Raw genomic sequence first — 19,439 nt, 5'->3', positions numbered from 1 at the left:
TGCCTAGGTACGATCCTAACCAATCATTGCTCTTGGGACACTGTCCGATGCAACTGGGTGGTGAAGTACATATTAACTGCCCACGCTTCCTTAACAGGACTTCCTAGCCCCCAAAATCAGCCCGGTTCCAGTGTGACTAGACCGCTTTCTATCCACTTAATTAAAAAGCTCACATGAAATGAGTTTACGCTCTCTTAAATACATAGAATCAGCTGGCTGCAGTAACGAGCTGTGCTAGACACGGTGACCTAGACATTTCCCCCCCCTCCATTGTGGTCATTCGGATTTATAATCAGCTTTCTCCAGGGAATAGGCTTCCTTGGTGTATCCTATGGCTTGTTTAATTATTGAGGCATTAATTAACCAAACAGCATGATAAAAATTGCTCAATTGATGTGTCATAACACATTTGTACTCTCCTTATGCAAAACAGATACGAGCATGGGAGTGAAGGGAAGTTAATAGATTATCCAGTAAACCTATCAATGCGGGAAGACAGAATCTTCTGCAAGGTTGAATTGAATCCTATATATATCTGTGAAGTCCCAAGTCCTAATTAGTTCGGCAAGACCGACTCTCAAATAAGATTGTAGTTGAAATGTTCTAATTTAGGAGAATTAGATAAATCTAGTCCAAGAGTTATTCCTATTTCACCAGACATCCCTGAAAGGTAACTGGAGAATCATAGAATCATAGAGCTGGAAGGGACCTCCAGGGTTATCGGGTCCAACCCCTGTTCAATGCAGGATTATTCAAACCATCCCAGAAAGAGGACTGTCCAGTCTCTGTTTGAAGACCTCCAGTGAAGGCGAGCCCACCACCTCCTGTTCCACTGGTTCATCACCCTTACCGTTAGAAAGTTTTTTCTGATATCTCATCTAAATCTACTCCCTTGTAGTTTCATTCTATTGTTTCTAGTCCTTCCCTGTGCTAGTGAGAACAATGCTGATCCCTCTGCTCTGTGACAGCCCTTCAGATACTATTTGTAGGCAGCTGTCAAGTCTCCTCTCAGTCTTCTTCTTTGCAGATTAAACATCCCTAGATCCATTAACCATTCCTCATACATTCCTCAATGTTTGCAGCAATGTGAGTGTATATATTTTAAAATATATAAATATATATAAATCTACTGGAGCTAGATGAATCAAAAGTTTGAATTAAGATTGCTGGGAGAAAAGTGCCTCTTAATGTGGGTGAAGAAGCTACATGCAAAAGTTGGCTTGAAACGCAACACTAAGGAAACTAAGATCATGGCATCTGGCCCTCTCAATTCCGGGCAAATAGATGGGAAGAAATGGAGGTAGTAAGAGATTTTATTTTCATGGGCTCCAAGATCTCCGCAGATGGGGACTGCAGCCAAAAATTAAAAGTCTCTTGCTACTGGGGAAGAACACTATGACAAATCTAGACAGCACACTAAAAACCAGAGATATCACCCTGCAAACAAAAATGTGTATAGTCAAGGCTATGGTTTTCCCAATTGAAATTTATGGCTGTGAAAGTTGGACCATAAGAAAGGCTGAGCGACAAAGAATTGAGGCCTTTGAACTATGGTGCTGGACAAGACTACTTCAGCTTCAACCACAACAACACAAGAGCACAGAACAGATTTAAACTTAATATTAACTGCTCCAAACTTGACTGTAAAAAATATGACTTCAGTAACCGAGTTGTCGAAGCATGGAACTCATTACCGGACTCCATAGTGTCATCCCCAAACCCCCAACACTTTACCCTTAGACTATCCATGGTTGACCTCTCCAGATTCCTAAGAGGTCAGTAAGGGGCGAGTACAAGTGCACTAGAGTGCCTTCCGTCCCCTGTCCTATTGCTCTCCTATATCTTCTATACCTTTCTTCCATTCCTATATCTCTTCTTCGATTCTTTCATTTATATGTTTTATTCCTATATCTTCTCTTCTATTCTGTCTTAGATATATTTTACTAAGAGTATATCCTGTATAACCTTCATTATGTATTTTACTATGTTTATACCCACTAAAACCTTCATTGTGTATTGGACAAAATCGATCAATCAATAATAAATAAATAATAAATTAGCCAGGCCAGACCACTTGACAGAAAAATATATCAAGACTACATATCGGAATGATACACCCAAGAACAATAGGAAGTTCCTTTCTGTATTCATACAAAAAAAGTCATCCAAATGTCCTGGGTTAATGTAAAAAAAAAAATCCCTATGTTTAGAATATGTCAGATGTGATTTTCCTATTGAACAAATGACAAACTGCCATAGAAATGAACCTTACTTGATAGGCAGATGTAAGATTATGGTCCAGTGTCTGCAAACAAGCTAGAAATCATAAAACCAAGTAGTATAAATGCACTACAGTGCCTTCCGTCCCCTGTCCTATTGCTTTCCTATACCTCCTATACCATTCTTCTTTTCCTATATTTCTTCTATTCTTTCATTGATACATTTTATTCCTATATCTTCTCTTCTATTCTTTCTTAGATATATTTTACTATGAGTATATCCTCTGTAACCTTCATTTTATATTTTACTACGTGTATGTACACCCACTAAAACCCTCATTGTACATTGGACAAAATCAATCAATCAATAAATAAATAAATGAAACTCAAATACTTTGGCCACTAATGAGAAGGAAGGATTTGCTGGAGAAGAGCCTAACTTAAAACTGGGACACTTCTGCACATGCGCTGCAGCTTCTGAACATGCACAGAAGCATTGCACATGTGCAGAATTGATAAAAATTATTTACACCCTCTGCTGCATGACCACAGAAGTATCTTCAGACAATACTGACTCCTTCAACTAAGAAATGGGGACGTTGGGGAGATTTGCACTGTCCCTACAGCCACCACTGTATAGGGGAAACCTTTATCCCTAATGCCCTTGGTATTAGATTTATAAAATCGTACAGCTGGAAGAAACCCTTTAGGTTATCCCGTTTAACACCTTGCTAAGAACAGGAATTTGTTAAACCATTCCCAGTAGATAATAGTTCACGCTGTGCTGGACTGCATCCAATGAATGATGATTCTGTTCTTTAACTATTTTTACTGGCAGTTTCATCTAATAGAATCTGTATTTCAGTAACTAGCAGACTTAGTGATGCAGAGAGCCAGGTCAGGGTTATATTTCAGGGCTCATGGCTTAAGATTATTGGGCAATGCTTCAACGGGAAAAGAGCATTGAAGTATTTAAGCAATGTGCGGAAGCAAAAATATTGGCGAGAATTGCCAAAATCTCACTCCAATGCGCGTCCTCCCACAAGACTTTGCTTGCTGCACATGCGCAGATGCCAAATCTTGCACTGATGGGCCCGCGTGCACTGATTGGCACATGCATGCATGCCCGATGCACGCAAATGCACCCGCAACAGCCTCAGAGGGTGCACCAGTAGCACCAAAGATGAGGAGCCCCCTGCTGGTCACGATATGCAATTAGGGTGTCATGCATTTCTTTGGTGTGGGACAAACACAACACATCAGTGTGTATGATTGTGTAGTACATAGGTTTTTTATAATAATGTGTTTTAAATTAGTTTTTTAATTCTTTAACATTAGATTTGTATTTATATTGTATTGATGTTATGTTGTGAGCCGCCCCGAGTCTTCGGAGAGGGGCGGCATACAAATCTAATAAATTATTATTATTACTGTATTGTTATTATTATTATTATTATTATTATTATTATTATTATTATTATCAATCTTGCTGGCTGGTGAATTCTGGGAGTTGAAGTCCACAAGTTTGGAGACCTCTGGTCTAAGGTTAAACCTTTTGGGCTTTGGGGAAGAAACCTCAGTCGGGTAGTGTATCGATCACTCTGTTGCTGAAGTTGTATTTTTCGCAGTGGAGTTTTGAGCGGTTGACATTGAGTTTGAATCTATTGTGTGCTTGTGTATCGTTGCGGTAGAAGCTGAAGTATTCAATGACAAGTAGGATATTGTGGCAGGTGATTTTATGAACTACAGGTAGGTCAGATTGAAGACAGTGTAGCTCTAAGCTACCGTATTTTTCAGAGTATAAGATACACCTTTTTCCACCCTAAAAGAGGCTGAATGTAGCTCCCCCACCCCCCAGCCCTAACCAGATGCTAACAATGTTCCTAGCTCCTATTGGCTTGCAAGCTCTTTCATTGTTACTCTCTGCGAATAACGTTTTCCAAGCCCTAAGTCTTTCCAGGGTTTTTTCCCTATTGCTCTACTTGCTCCAAATGTTTCTTTCCAGGTGCTAATGATGTTCCCAGCTCTTAGTGGCTTGCAAGCTCTTTCATTGTTACTCTCTTAGAATAAGGTTTTTTTTAAAGCCCTAACCAGGGGATAAAATAATGTGCTGAAGCTGACCAGACTAAGGCCGCTAGCCAGGTGAATACCTGATAAGCGGATTCTTTTCCCTATTTTCCTCTCCCAAACTAAGGTGTGTCTTATACTCAGGTGTGTCTTATACAATATCTAAGCCCAAAATTTCAAGTCTGGCGGAATAAGGTATTCTGTTGTGAGTAGAACTCTGTTGGGAATAGAACTTGAACTCAACCGTTAAGCAGGAAAAGCTGAGCTGGTAGAAAGAAGGGGACAGGTTATTTTATAAAGTTACCTTTTTTGGGACTCAGTAGGATCAAAAGAAGTGTGCAGTCTAAATAACTATGACAGACAGTCATTATCTGTCTGGCAAAACAATATTCATGTGGGATGAGCCGGGCTTTAAATAGATAAACCACCATACATTAAACACAAAAGGGGAATATTGACTTGCAGGTCATTTGGGGAAGACAACAAAATAGCTCCAACCACAGACAACCGCACAGAAAATATATACATACATTTTAAAATATGAGTTTATCAGAAGAGGCCGTTCCATTGCTGATTTAAACAAAAAGAAGTCATTATGTAGGTAGCCCTTGACTTACAACCACAATTGAGCTCAAAATCTCCACCGCTAAGCAAATGTTAAGTGAACATTTGGCATTGGACCAGAATACTTACGGGACCGTCTTCTGCCGCACGAATCCCAGCGGCCAATAAGGTCCCACAGAGTCGGCCTTCTCCGGGTCCCGTCAACTAAACAAGGTCATTTGGCGGGACCCAGGGGAAGAGCCTTCTCTGTGGCAGCCTCGACCCTCTGGAATCAACTCCCCCTAGAGATTAGAATTGCCCCCACCCTCCTCGCCTTCTGCAAGCCTTTGAAAACCCATCTATGTCGCCAGGCATGGGGTAACTGATGTATCCCCTAGCTAATAAGATTTAATGTATGGTTATGATTGGGTCGTACGGTTGTTTTTAATGATTAGGGTTTTTAGTCACAGTTTTAATTGTTGGATTTGACATATGTTGTTTACTGTTGTTGTGAGCTGCCCTGAGAGGGGCGGCATACAAATCTAATATATTATTATTATTATTATTATTATTATTATTATTATTATTATTATTTTACAACCTTTGTTGCCACTGTTGTTAAGTGAATCTTTGCAATTGTTAAGTCAACCATGTAGTCGTTAAGCGAATCTGGCTTCCCCATATACCTCTAGCTACTATGGTTTTATGTATGGTCTGTTAGGTTGTGTGATTGTTTTTCTTTCTTATAATAAGGGTTTTAGAGCAGAAAAGTTATTCTCAAAAAAGGTGTATCTAAATAATAGCAAATATTCCTTTTATTTCACCGGCAACAAGGTTGATTGACTATTATATAGGGTTTTTAGTCGTACTTTCTTTAATATACAGTATTAGATTTCTTCTATATGCCTCATTTTATACTTATTCTGTGAGCCGCCCCGAGTTTTCAAAGAAGGGCAGCATACAAATCTTATAAATAGATAGATAGATAGATAGATAGATAGATAGATAGATAGATAGATAGATAGATAGATAGATAAATAAGGTTGGTAATAAGACTGCCTTCCCACAAGTCTATAAAATAGCTGTTCAGAAGAGGTAAAAGACTAATTAATCTAATGTTTGGTTTATTTATTTTTCAAAAAATTGGATTTATCCTCAACATTAAAATACAAAATAAGGGAATAAAGCAAAAAGAGAGAACCAGCAAACATCAAACACTAACACTAAAAATAAAAAAATGTACAAAAAAATTAACACTGGTTGAAAAACACTGTACTGAGGTATTAGAGAAGGGAGGATAATTAAAAAGCTATTAAGTATTCAATAAATAGGGCATCACTGTTTCCAGCGCTATCTGATTAATATGAATCAGTCTAAAACCTGCATCCCTCACTAAAACAAAAACATTAAAAAAGTGGGGGCGATCTATTTATCTCTAACACGGCAGGATAAAATGACCACCTACTCTTCATACAGGTCCACATACACACCTTTCACAAGCTGATGTGTTGCCTGTGTTGAGCTTGACATAATTACACAGAACCTTCTCTGGTTGCCCTCAAGGAAGTGGAATAAATACCACTTTCTCGGAAGACGTGGTTTTTTGGAAAAAACGGCAACGGCAGGGATGCATTGCCATATAAGGAGCTTCCTTGTCGTAGCTGTCTCTCCCTCCTGGATTAAGAGCCAAAGTAAACTGAGAACCACCATGTAGGAATAAGGATATAACCCAGTTTCTTACACACTTATCCACACTCTTTATTTCCACTGCCAACCCCAAGGTACACTGAACACACCCAGAGCAAATACACGTAGGTTTGTTACCCGTTTGCAATGAGCATATTTTTTTATTTCAGCACATGAAGTTCTTTATAATAGATGAAGCAATCCTAGGGGGTGGGCAGGGTGAGGGACAGTGTGGTCTGAGGCTGGAAAAGTCCCACGTTCGGGTCCTTATTTAACTCCAGGAAGTTCATTCGCTGCTATCTCTCCTCTATAAGTGCCCCTAATGGTCAATAGGATAAAAGGGAGCTCATAAACGTGCAACTCTATACAGTGGTACCTCTACTTACGAACTTGATTCCTTCCGTGACCAGGTTCTTAAGTAGGAAAGTTTGTAAGAAGAAGCCATTTTCCCCCTATGAATCAATGTAAAAGCAAATAATGTGTGCGATTGGGGAAACTACAGGGAGGGTGGAGGCCCCGTTTCCTCCCAAGAGATTCCTAGAGAGGCCCCACAGAGGCTTCTCCCCACCTTTTCCGGCCCTGTTTCCTCCCAGGAGATTCCTAGAGAGGCCCCACGGAGGCTTCTCCCTGCCTTTTCCGGCCCTGTTTCCTCCCAGGAGATTCCTAGAGAGGCCACAAAGAGGCTTTCCCCGCCTTTTCTGGCTCTGTTTCCTCCCAGGAGATTCCTAGAGAGGCCCCACAGAGGCTTCTCCCTGCCTTTTCTGGCCCTGTTTCCTCCCAGGAGATTCCTAGAGAGGACCCACGGAGGCTTCTCCCTGCCTTTTCCGATTACAGTTTCAGAGGCTCCGGTTTGTAAGTGGAAAATGGTTCTTGAGAAGAGGCAAAAAAAATCTTGAACACCCGGTTCTTATCTAGAAAAGTTCGTAAGTGGAGGTGTTCTTAGGTAGAGGTACCACTGTAAATGAATTGTGATGGGCTCCCTGAAATGCTAATGCTTATTTTTCCCCAACTATTGACTGGGTTGCACTAACCCAGATTAGAACATCATTGGCTTTGGTTTAGTTTTATGGATGAATCCAGCAATTGCAGCTTGTAAACTGTAATTTGTAGTTTGTAAATTGCAAGTGATGGCTAGGTGTGTGAATTGCTCGGCCAATCGTGGCTGAGTCAATTATGATTTGAATGTGTGAATTCAATAATTGGCATGATTGAATGTGGAAATTTGGTAATTGGCATGAGTTGCTTAGCAGAGTTAGTCTATGTGTGCATTTATGTTCCTCTAGCATTTGAAGAAAAATACATGGATATATATAGAATACATCCCGTGGACTGGCAGGACCTCGGGGAAAGGCCTTCTCTGTGGCGCCTCCAGTTCTCTGGAACCAACTCCTCCCAGAAATTTGCACCGCCCCCACCCTCCTGACCTTCTGAAAGGCTTTAAAAACTTTAGCTCCCTTAGCTAAAGATGAAGCAGGCCCATCAGCAGGGTGGACAAATCTTATTTAAAAGATCCTTCAGGAAGATAGTTAAGAAGAAATCAGGTTGTTAATCAAACAAAGGAGAAGAAATATCATCTGAATCAGACAAAATAAATTAGGTCTGAACAAATGTAGAATAAATGTTTAAAAAGTAATAGTTGGATGATTTCAATTGCAAAGCCATGATTTTACTTAGAGATTTTCTTTTCAGAAAATACAGATACTCTCTTGAAGAAGAATATTTATGCTAGGCTAAAATTTTCAGGCTGCATCTAAAACATCTAATTTTCTGGAAATGGAAAATCGTGTTTATTCTGTGCTTTCCAGTGTAATTTTTCTGTGCTGTATTTGCTTGTTTTGTTATTCCATCATTCAGACCATACAAATATAAAAGAGTGTATTTACGTACAAAATAAAATTTGTGTGGGTGTTTCCTTAACTTGATTGCTATTTCTACTGCCACATTCTTTAATATGACTATAATTTGACCGAAATCCTCCATCTTACCACTCTTCTTTTTCATTTCTAAAAAGCTACTCTGAACATATTAAGGTGCTTTCTTTCACGAATAGCTTTTTCTCTGTCATCTACAGGTCTTAATAACATCCCACTCTGTGAAATTCAGCCTTGTTTTTTACAGCAGTTCCTGTTGATAATGGAAAAGCAAGAAAAATTTTAAAACTTAATCTGAATTTTTTTAAATTTGCATTAGTCTTATGTGCTTTTGGGCATCCACACCAATAATCCACAAAAGACAATGTAATTAAACCTCCAACAACAAAATCCCCAAACTAAATTCAGATGATCGTAATACCTGTTCATTTTGAAGATTACTGACCAATTACTTAGTCCAGTGATGGTGAACCTGAGGTAGTTTATTTATTTGTTTATTTTATCAAGTACATTTTGGAGGTATGTAAAGATATAATATTTATATACATGATACTAGTAAAAAATAAAAGAAACATTAGGACAGGGGACAGAAGGCACACTGGTGGACTTATGCATGCCCTTTACTGACCTCTTAGGAATCAGGAGAGGTCAACAGTGGACAGTCTAAGGGTCGTGTTTTGAGGGTTAGGTGATAATACTAGAGTCAGGTACTGAGTTCCATGCATCAACTACTGTACTTGGTTACTATAGTCATATTTCCTACAGTCGAGTTTGGAGCGGTTTACTTTAATAATAATAATAATAATAATAATAACAATAATAATAATAACAATAATAATAATAACAATAATAATAATTTATTAGATTTGTATGCCGCCCCTCTCCGAAGACTCGGGGCAGCTCACAGCAACAGTAAACAATGTATAACAAATCCAATAATTAAAACTATGGCTAAAAACTTTAAGTTTGTATCTATTGTGTTCTCGTGCGTTGTGGTTGAAGCTGAAGTGGTCGTTGACAGGAAGGACGTTGTAGCAGATGATTTTATGGGCTATGCTTAGGTTGTGTTTAAGTCGACATAGCTCTAAGCTTTCTAAACCTTTTTTGGTTCATGTACCAAAAGGGTGTGTGTGGCCATGGATACACACACCGCCACATTGCACCCTACGCATATGCACAGGATTTACTGAAGCCTGGTACCTGAAAAAAAATGTAATAATTTTGTGCAAACTGTCAATTACTTTGGATAGTTTTATTCAGTAAAGGGCTACCAAAGTTTTTACTACCACACTGTGGGCATGGCTTATACATTTTCTTTCAACATCTGTCTGTGCATATTGGGTGTTCTGGTGTGGAGCTCCATTTTCGCTACCCCCCACTGCATTCCACCACCACCACCCCGGTCCAGGCAGTAGCCCACTCCTGTTTTTATTTCACCTTTCGTTAAAGAGTTTTGGCAGTCTTAAATTGTTATGTTATGGATAGTGTCATGAAACATTTTGGCCACTAGGTGGTACTAAACTACATCATGAGTTGTACCCCATAATCATCACATTTATGACAAACCACAAGTTGAATTATCTTGCCTTGCATGTAATGAGTCTCTCGCGCATATATTACGTTTCACCTTTTAAGTTGCATTACTGAAATAAATGAACTTTTGCACGATATTCTAATTTTTCGAGTTTCACCTGTATTCTTCTTAAAGTGAAACTTTGGAATTTATAATTTGAATCCAATAAAAGAAGAAAAAGGTAATGTCACAATTTTTTAGAAAAGTTTTTCTAAATTATTATATGAAATTAGTTGTTGACATTTTTCTCTTGCTTCTTTTTCTTAAAATGAGACTATTAAAATTTATGGATTATGGACTTTCCTTTGTCTCTGACCCATTTTTAGTTACTGGGAAACAGACAGAAATAAATGCAAACCTGACCCTAGTCATTTTTTTCAGAGGCCGAGCAAGGGATACCAGTACCAACTAATTCAGGAAATTTGCATACTTATCCAATTTCCAAATGGGTAAAAAGTCTATCTTTATTGCCTATCTTTGTTAGTTTTGGAAATCTTAAGTATAGTATAATTTCCCAAATTATAGCCCACAAGGATATTCTATGGTTAATTTTTATTCTTTTTTTGCAGGGCACTTTTGAAGAAAAATAAAAATAATGTAAGGCATACCCACAAAAACACCTACACAAGGACACAAACACATGCATCAATATTTGCTTTTATTTGAAATGCTATGCAATTTTCTTCTACAGAATAGAAACAGGGCAATAGCTATTTGCAACTGAGAAGAAACACAATGAAGGGGCTTGTTGAAGTTAACTTTAGTTACCGTATTTTTCAGAGTATAAGACGCCCCCCCCCAAAAAAAAACCAGGCTAAAAATTTGGGTTGGAGGCATGATTCATCAGGAAAGCAGGAACTGATCCTTGGCGGGCCCCAGGGGAAGAGCCTTCTCTGTGGCGGCCCCGACTCTCTGGAACCAGCTCCCCCCAGAGATTAGAACTGCCCCTACCCTCCTTGCCTTTCGTAAACTCCTCAAAACCCACCTTTGTCATCAGGCATGGGGGAATTGAGATATCTCCCCCGGGCCTATATAATTTATGTATGGTATGTTTGTAGGTATGTCTGCTTAAAATGGGGTTTCTTAACTATTTTAAATTTTAAATTGTAAATTATTAGATTTGTCATGAACTGTTTTATTGTGTTGTGAGCCGCCCCGAGTCTACAGAAAGGGGCAGCATACAAATCAAATAAATAAGTAAGTAAGTAAGTAAGTAAGTAAGTAAGTAAGTAAGTAAGTAAGTAAGTAAGTAAGTAAGTAAGTAAACAAACAAACAAACAAACAAACAAACTGGAGGAGTCCTGGCAGATGCAGTGAGCTCTTTCATCCCCGCACTGGAGCGGGCCCCGACCTCTGAGGACCGGTCACACATAGCAGGCGGGACGGTCACAGACAGCTGGCAGGACAGATGCGGCCTGCGGCCTGCGGCCTGCGGGCCGCCCCTTGCCCAGGTTTGTGTTAGCCCCTTTTATCTGCCCCATACCACCATCCCCAGTGACCAAAGGGATTTAAGCCAAGTGACCTAGTCCTAATGAAACAAGACTGCAAGACACCCCCCCCCCCCCTAACCTGTCCCATCACCCAGCTCCCAGTGTGGAGTAGATGAAAAAACCCCATGTGGATGATACTGGTCCTGGGAGCATTGACCAGTTTGAATGGAAATCATAAGTTGATTCCTCCGAAGGACTAAGAGTTGCAAAGACATATGGCCTTCAAAATAAGGCTATTAAAATCCTCTTTCAGCAGCACACTGGGAAATTTGTAACTGAACCAGTTACATGCGGTGGGCAGCACTCCGCTGACTTTCCCGGCTTAAATTGATATTTTAGGCAGGTTTTTAAAAGAGGACTCCTTGAGAAGCCCTTGGAAGCAACCTGAGAAGCCCTTGGAAAGTTCCAGTCAGACATTACGTGTCAGCCTAAGGCCAAATGACACTTGGTCAGTGACTAGGGAGGGAGGGTGCTCACAGCAGCCTGAATTGACTAACAGAAGCTGGGCAGAGCCTTGACCACATGAGCAAGCAAACTGTTGAAGAAGCGTGTCAGATCATATCTCTGGTGGAATTTGCGTTTAAAGAAGAGGGTGTTTTAAAACTCAAACATCTAAAGTGGAGTGGCAAGCTCCATCAGCTAATGACAGATGAAATCATGAAGGAGTGAAGGATCAGTTGAGTCACGCCTGTGGATGACTTTGGAGGGCTCAGGATGGGGATGGAGTCTCCATCCTGACCCTTCTGGATCTCTCGGCAGTTTTGATGCCACCGACCATGGTATCTTGCCAGAATGACTTTGGTAACCTTGAAATGGTGGGGAGGGGGCACTCTTTTGCTGTGGTTCTCCCTTCTCTGTGGCTGATACCAGTCAGTGCTGGTGGAAATAAAATAAAATGGATATTTATTTATTTATTTTGTCCAATACATAATACACATTGAAGAGAAAGATATGTAATAATATAAGTAAAGAAAATAATAGAAGAAAAGATATAAAAGTATAGGTGAACATATTTGAAAGGAAGAAAAGATAAATGAGATAAGGAGAGACAACTGGACAGGGGATGGAAGGCACACTGGTGCACTTATATACGCCCCTTACTGGCCTCTAAGGAACCTGGAGAGGTCAATCATGGAGAGTCTAAGGGAGAAATGTTGGGGGTTAGGGGTTGACACTACTGAGTCAGGTAATGAGCTCCACGCTTCGACAACTCGGTTGCTGAAGTCATATTTTTTACAGTCAAGTTTGGAGCGGTTAATATTAAGTTTGAATCTGTTGCGTGCTCCTGTGTTGTTGCGATTGAAGCTGAAATAGTCATTGACAGGTAGAACGTTGCCGCATATGATCTTGTGGGCAATACTCAGATCGTGTTTAAGGCGACGTAGTTCTAAGCTTTCTAGACCTAGGATTGATAGTCTGCTTTCGTAGGGTATTCTGTTTCGAGTGGAGGAGTGAAGGGCTCTTCTGGTGAAGTATCTTTGGACATTTTCAAGGGTGTTGATGTCCGAGATGTGGTATGGGTTCCAGACAGATGAACTGTATTCAAGGATGGGTCTGGCAAAAGTTTTGTAGGCATCTGATGGTCAATTGGATTTTTTCCCGAGGGACTCTCTTGCTTCTAATATTGGGCATATATCCAGCAACATAGTTAAGAAATTGGGGTACTTTGTTATTGAAAAGATTGGGGAAGTGAAGAGGAAATACTGTATAATTTAATAGTAACGAGACCAGATGTCCCGCTTTTGGAGGGTTTTGAATAATTTATCCCACATCCCGCTGGGTTTCAAAAATGTCCCGATTTTAACAGACCTCCATGTTAACACACCTCCGCCCAGATGTTTTAGGAGAAAACCGAGGAAGGTGCTCCAGGTGCTACTTGAAGGCGCTGCTCCCAGGTGCAGACAGGCAATTGGTGGCAGTCGGGAAGGAGGGGGCATGGTGACCTGGAGTTGGAGGCCCCTTCTGTCCTGGTCTCGGGGGAGGAGGAGGGGCCTGGCGGCATTGGCATCACATGGCCCCCACTCCCATCTTCTCCCCCTCCCCCTGCCTCCGTCTGCCCCTCCCTTCCCTTTGTTGTAACCTGAGCGGTACCGGTAGTGACGGCGGAAGCAGCAGCATCGACCACAACAGCAGGAGCAGCGCACAAAGGGGAGCGTGAGGAGGCAGAGCAAGAAGGGGAACTGCCTGAGCTGTTGAGGCTTGTCAAGGTGCGTTTTACAAGCCTCGGCAGCTCGGGAAGTTCCGACAGCTCCTGTTGTCGTGATCGATGCTGCTGCTGCCTTGGTTCGGAAACTTCAGATTGTGCAGAATAGGGCTGCGAGAGCAATCATGGGCCTCCCCAGATATGCCCATTTTACACCAACACTCCACAGCCTGCATTGGTTGCCGATCGGTTTCCAGTCACAATTCAAAGTGTTGGTTATGACCCATAAAGCCCTTCATGGCATCGGACCAGAATATCTCAGGGACCGCCTTCTGCTGCACGAATCCCAGCGACCGGTTAGGTCCCACAGAGTTGGCCTTCTCCGGGTTCCGTCGACAAAACAATGCAGTTTGGTGGGACCAAGGGGAAGAGCCTTTTCTGTGGCGGCCCCGGCCCTCTGGAATCAACTCCCCCCTGGAGATTAGAATTGCCCCCACCCTCCTTCCCTTTCGCAAGCTCCTAAAAACCCACCTATGTCACCAGGCTTGGGGAAGTTGATATTCTCCGTAGCTACTATGATTTACGTATGGTTTGCTTGGGTTGTGTGATTAATTTTTATGATAAGGGTTTTAATCTGTTCTTTAATATTGGATTTGTACATTGTTTATTGTGTTGTGAGACGTCCCGAGTCTTCGGAGAGGGACGGCATACAAATCTAATAAATTATTATTATTATTATTATTATTATTATTATTATTATTTAAATGGGAATTGTATCATGTATAATGAAATTAGTAACAAAATTAAATTGGTTTGCTTGTCTTTAACTATTCTAATAATGCCTAAGGAATGAATTATTATGGAATTGAAATTGTGCTCTGTCATCCTTGTGGAAAACATTTATTCTTGTTTTGCCCTTTTGCCTCAAAGGGACAACAACAAAGGAATGTTCTTCGGTAATTTTTCTTAAATCTAAACATTACTATATAATCCAGAAGACGGTGATGTCAATAGAAACACTCCTTGTGGTTTCCAAGGGATTTACAGAGGAAAGCAATTAAATATTTGCAAGTTAACTCCAGTGGTTGAAGTCGATAACGTGACTGGAGCGATAAGAGAAATCTTATGTGACCTTTTACGAAAAAGAAAAGAAAAAAGGAGGGGGGAGGAAGAGGAGGGAAGGAGGAAGAAAACCATAACCTGTAGTAGACTATCTGTGTTGAAGGATGAAAAATGGAAGTGAACAGGAAGTGAGCACTCAAGGCTAAATTGAAGTCCACAAGTCTAGGGGTCCATATGTTTAAGCGACAGGAGGCTAAAACATTTAAAGAATAACCAGTGGAACAGCTTGCCTCCAGAAGCTGTGAATGGTACAACACTGGAACGTTTAAAGAAGAGGCTGGATAAATATTTGTCTGAAGGGTGATGGGTTTCCTACTTGAGTAGTAGAGAGTTGGACTACAAGACTTCCAACTCTGTTATTCTGTTAAATTGGGGAACTTAATTGTGTTATCAGACATTCATTCATAGGAATATAAAAGCTGTAAATATAGATAGATTGGAATTTCTGCTGCAGACAGAATCTCCTTTTGGATTATATCTTCTCATACATTCCCATACATATATATCACTTGTGAGCCACCCCGAGTCTGCAGAGAGGAGCGGCATACAAATCTAATTTTTTAAAAATTATTATTATTATTATTATTATTATTATTATTATTATTATTATTATTATTATTAAATTATTATTCATACAGTGTGGCCTAGACAGTTGTTAGTTCATGCCCCCTCCCTGGGCCTGCCAGCAAAGCCAGGTCTTCATGGCTTTACGGAAGGCCAGTAGAGTGGGAGCAGTACAAACATTGGGGGGGTTAGTTGGTTCCATAGAGCCGGGGCAGCCACAGAGAAGGCCCTGCCCCATGGTCCCACCAACCTGCATTGCTTTGTCAATGGGACCTGTGAGCTCTTATTGGTGTCTGGGAGGTATGTTGGAAGAGGCGGTCCCGTAAATATTTCCAGATAATTTATGCTATCAGAATTCCATTGTCAGTTCTAGAATGGCTAGCTAGGTGTTATCAAAGTCGGTCCACACTAAGAGCCGCATATAAAGATATTTCATAAAACCATAATGATTATGACTGAGCTCTGTCAAAAAACGAACAAAAGGAAGCCACTGGCTGAAGAAGATTGGTATTCCTCAAACTCACACTTTAATTAGGGTGAAATTTCAGAATGGAAAGGCTTTAAAATATATGTTGTACCCACTAGTTAATCTCACCTAAGTATACTACAACCCATATAATCATTATATATTACAAAGCAAGATTTTGGATTTACTAGGATTAGGACAAATATTATTCACACACACACATACACACACAAACATACTCAATGTATCACTCCAATTTCTTGTTCAGTTTCTCACAATTTTAGAACATAGCAACAGCATTTAAACTTATATACCGCTTCTAACGGCCCCAAGGCTGGAGGCACAGATAGGTCTTTAAACTTTTATGGAAGGCGAGGTGGGTAGGGCCAGTGCAAATCTCTGAGGGGAGCTGATTCCAGAGGGCCGGGGCCCCCACAGAGAAGGCTCTTCCCCTAGGTCCCATCAAATTTATTTATTTTATTTATTTGTTTGTCAAACAATTATAGAGTGGTAATTTGTACAAATAAAACATTAGATAAGTAATGATAAAAAGTAACAAAAGAAGACAATAGGACAGGGACGGTAGGCACAGTGGTGAGCTTATGCACGCCCCTTAGAAAGGGGGAGAGGTCAATTGTAGATAGTCTAAGGTTAAAGTTTTGGGGGTTAGGAGTAGAAACCCCAGAATCAGGTAGTGCATTCCAGGCGTTGATTACTCTGTTGCTGAAGTCGTGTTTTTTGCAATCAAGTTTGGAGCGGTTGACATTTAGTTTAAATCGATTTCGTGTGCGTGTGTTGTTGCGGTTGAAGGTGAAGTAGTTGTTAACAGGTAGGACATTTTTAACATGTAGGACATAATTCTTTTCCTTGATTTCTTCTGGCAAAGCACCATAGACCAGTCTTTCTTAAATAACTTAAATCCTTTAAAAAAAGTCTCTATATTTTAAAAAAAGCTCTTCAAATAATACCCTAGATATTTCTCGCCGTATTGAAAAAAGACATAATTAATTAAATTCTTTTCACAACACGTTTTGCGTCGAGATGAAACATTCCTCCGGGGATTTCTGTAAGTAAGTCACAAAACCCCAATCCTTAACCCAACAGCTGTTTTCCAAGTTCTGATTCATGAAACCTATGATTATATTCTAATAAATAAAGCCAGATCATCAGGACAGCATATAAATACTAGCTGCAGGGGAAAAGCCTCCTAGATCGAGCTGATTTCTTGGTTCTCCTGCTGGCGTTGATGCAAAGCAAAGGTAAGACAAGGATTCTGGTGTGTTTTAGAATAAGCATCCAAATAAACTGGGTATATTTTGATAGATGCTCTCTGCACTGTTACATTTTGTTTTGTTAGATTTAATGATTTTTTAAGATAGGATGATTTCAGCTGTAGATGAAGTGTCCGATTCTTTCACAAAGAGATCTGATGGCTAAAATTAGAAGTATATAGCCATCACTCTGCTAAACAAATAATTCCCTCAACACTGTCAAACTTTTTACTAAGTCTGCACTTCTATTTCTACTAGTTTTTTCTCATTATTCCTATCATCCTTTTCCTCCCACTTAGGACTGTAACTTGTTGCTTGTATCCTAAGATTTATATTAATATTGATTGTTTCCTCGTTGCTTATTTGACCCCTATGACAATCATTAAATATTGTACTACATGATTCTTGACAAATGTATCTCTTTTTTAAATGTATACTGAGAGCATATGCACCAAAGACAAATTCCTTGTGTGTCCAATCACACTTGGCCAATAAAGAATTCTATTCTATTCTATGTTATGTTCCATTCCATTCTATTCTATTCTATTGGTCACTTTGTTCAAACCTTTGGCAGTTTTCCAAGCCATTCTCTTTACGCTAAATTTCAAGCAATCTGAAAAAGAGGCTAATGGTAGCCTACCTATGAGTTGTAGGAAAGGGGAAGGGAGTCAGCTACAGATACTGGATAGCTATATCCAAAAGCATTTTTTTTAAAGTATTAAAATGATTAAAACTTGGTGAGAGTACAAACGTCTTGAGCTATCATGAGATGTTGGCAGTTTGGTTTCAAATCTTGTAAGGCCTTATGAGATGACACCAAAATCTCATAAATTCTAAAAGGCTTATGTTTTTATGCCTGCTTAGGATTCCTGATAGTTTCTTTCCAAAGTGGAGTTGAATCTGCTGCATTGTTGGAGTTAGCCGAGGACGCTCCTATTGACTGATTGATAGTTTATAGAATGTTACCAAAAAAATTCAGATAGCAATAGCAGTACTTCTACTCTGAGCTATATCTAAAACTGAGTTTTACAAAAATCACTTTTACCGTTTGGTATTCAGTGGTGGGTTTCAATTTTTTTTCACTGACGGTTCTGTGGGTGTAGTTTGGTGGGCGTGGCTTGGCTTGGGGGTGTGGCAGGGGAAGGATACTGCAAAATCCTAATTTTTTCCCAATCAGCTGGGAAACATAGAAACATAGAAGTCTGACGGCAGAAAAAGACCTCATGGTCCATCTAGTCTGCCCTTATACTATTTCCTGTATTTTATCTTAGGATGGATCTATGTTTATCCCAGGCATGTTTAAATTCAGTTATTGTGGATTTATCTACCACGGCTGCTGGAAGTTTGTTCCAAGGATCTACTACTCTTTCAGTAAAATAATATTTTCTCATGTTGCTTCTGATCTTTCCCCCACCTAACTTCAGATTGTGTCCCCTTGTTCTTGTGTTCACTTTCCTATTAAAAACACTTCCCTCCTGGACCTTATTTAACCCTTTAATATATTTAAATGTTTCGATCCCCCTTTTCCTTCTGTCCTCCAGACTTTACAGATTGAGTGGGACTCAGGAGGCAGAGAATTGATGGAGACAGGGCCACTCAGAGGTGGTATTTACTGGTTTTCCGAACTCAAAATTTCTGCTACTAGTTCTCCAAAACTGGCCAGAACCTGCTGAAACCCACATCTGTTGGTATTTCATAAAATACAACAAAAGAATCAGATATGAATAATATTTCTACAGCTAAGAACTCCTACCTGTATTTCCCCCCAAATAAGACCCTTATACACTGCTCAAAAAAATAAAGGGAACACTTAACACAATATAACTCCAGGTAAATCAAACTTCTCTGAAATCAAACTCTCCACTTAGGAAGCAACACTGATTGACAATCAATTTCACATGGTGTTGTTGTCACATTCAACTTTGTACAGAACAAAGTATTCAATGAGAATATTTCATTCATTCAGAGCTACGTTGTGTTAGAGTGTTCCCTTTATTTTTTTGAGCAGTATTTTTTTTGAACCCTGAAATAAGCGCTTGCCTTTATTTACATGTATTCAAAAGCCGATTGAGTTTATTATCAGGGGATGCCTTAATAGGAAAGTGAACCCAAGAACAAGGGGGCACAATCTGAGGTTAGTTGGGGGGAAAGATCAGAAGCAACGTGAGAAAATATTATTTTACTGAAAGAGTAGTAGATGCTTGGAACAAACTTCCAGCAGATGTGGTTGGTAAATCCACAGTAACTGAATTTAAACATGCCTGGGATAAACATAGATCCGTCCTAAGATAAAATACAGGAAATAGTATAAGGGCAGACTAGATGGACCATGAGATATTTTTCTGCCGTCAATCTTCTATTTTTCTATGTCTTATTTGGGGGGGAACAGGGTAGTAAGAACTGATTCAGAGGCAATTTAAAATA

This window comes from Erythrolamprus reginae, unplaced genomic scaffold (assembly GCF_031021105.1).
Source record: "Erythrolamprus reginae isolate rEryReg1 unplaced genomic scaffold, rEryReg1.hap1 H_5, whole genome shotgun sequence".
NCBI classification, from domain to species: Eukaryota; Metazoa; Chordata; class Lepidosauria; order Squamata; family Dipsadidae; genus Erythrolamprus; species Erythrolamprus reginae.
The sequence above is the reverse complement of the archived record's forward strand: the minus strand, read 5'-3'. Positions refer to the sequence as shown.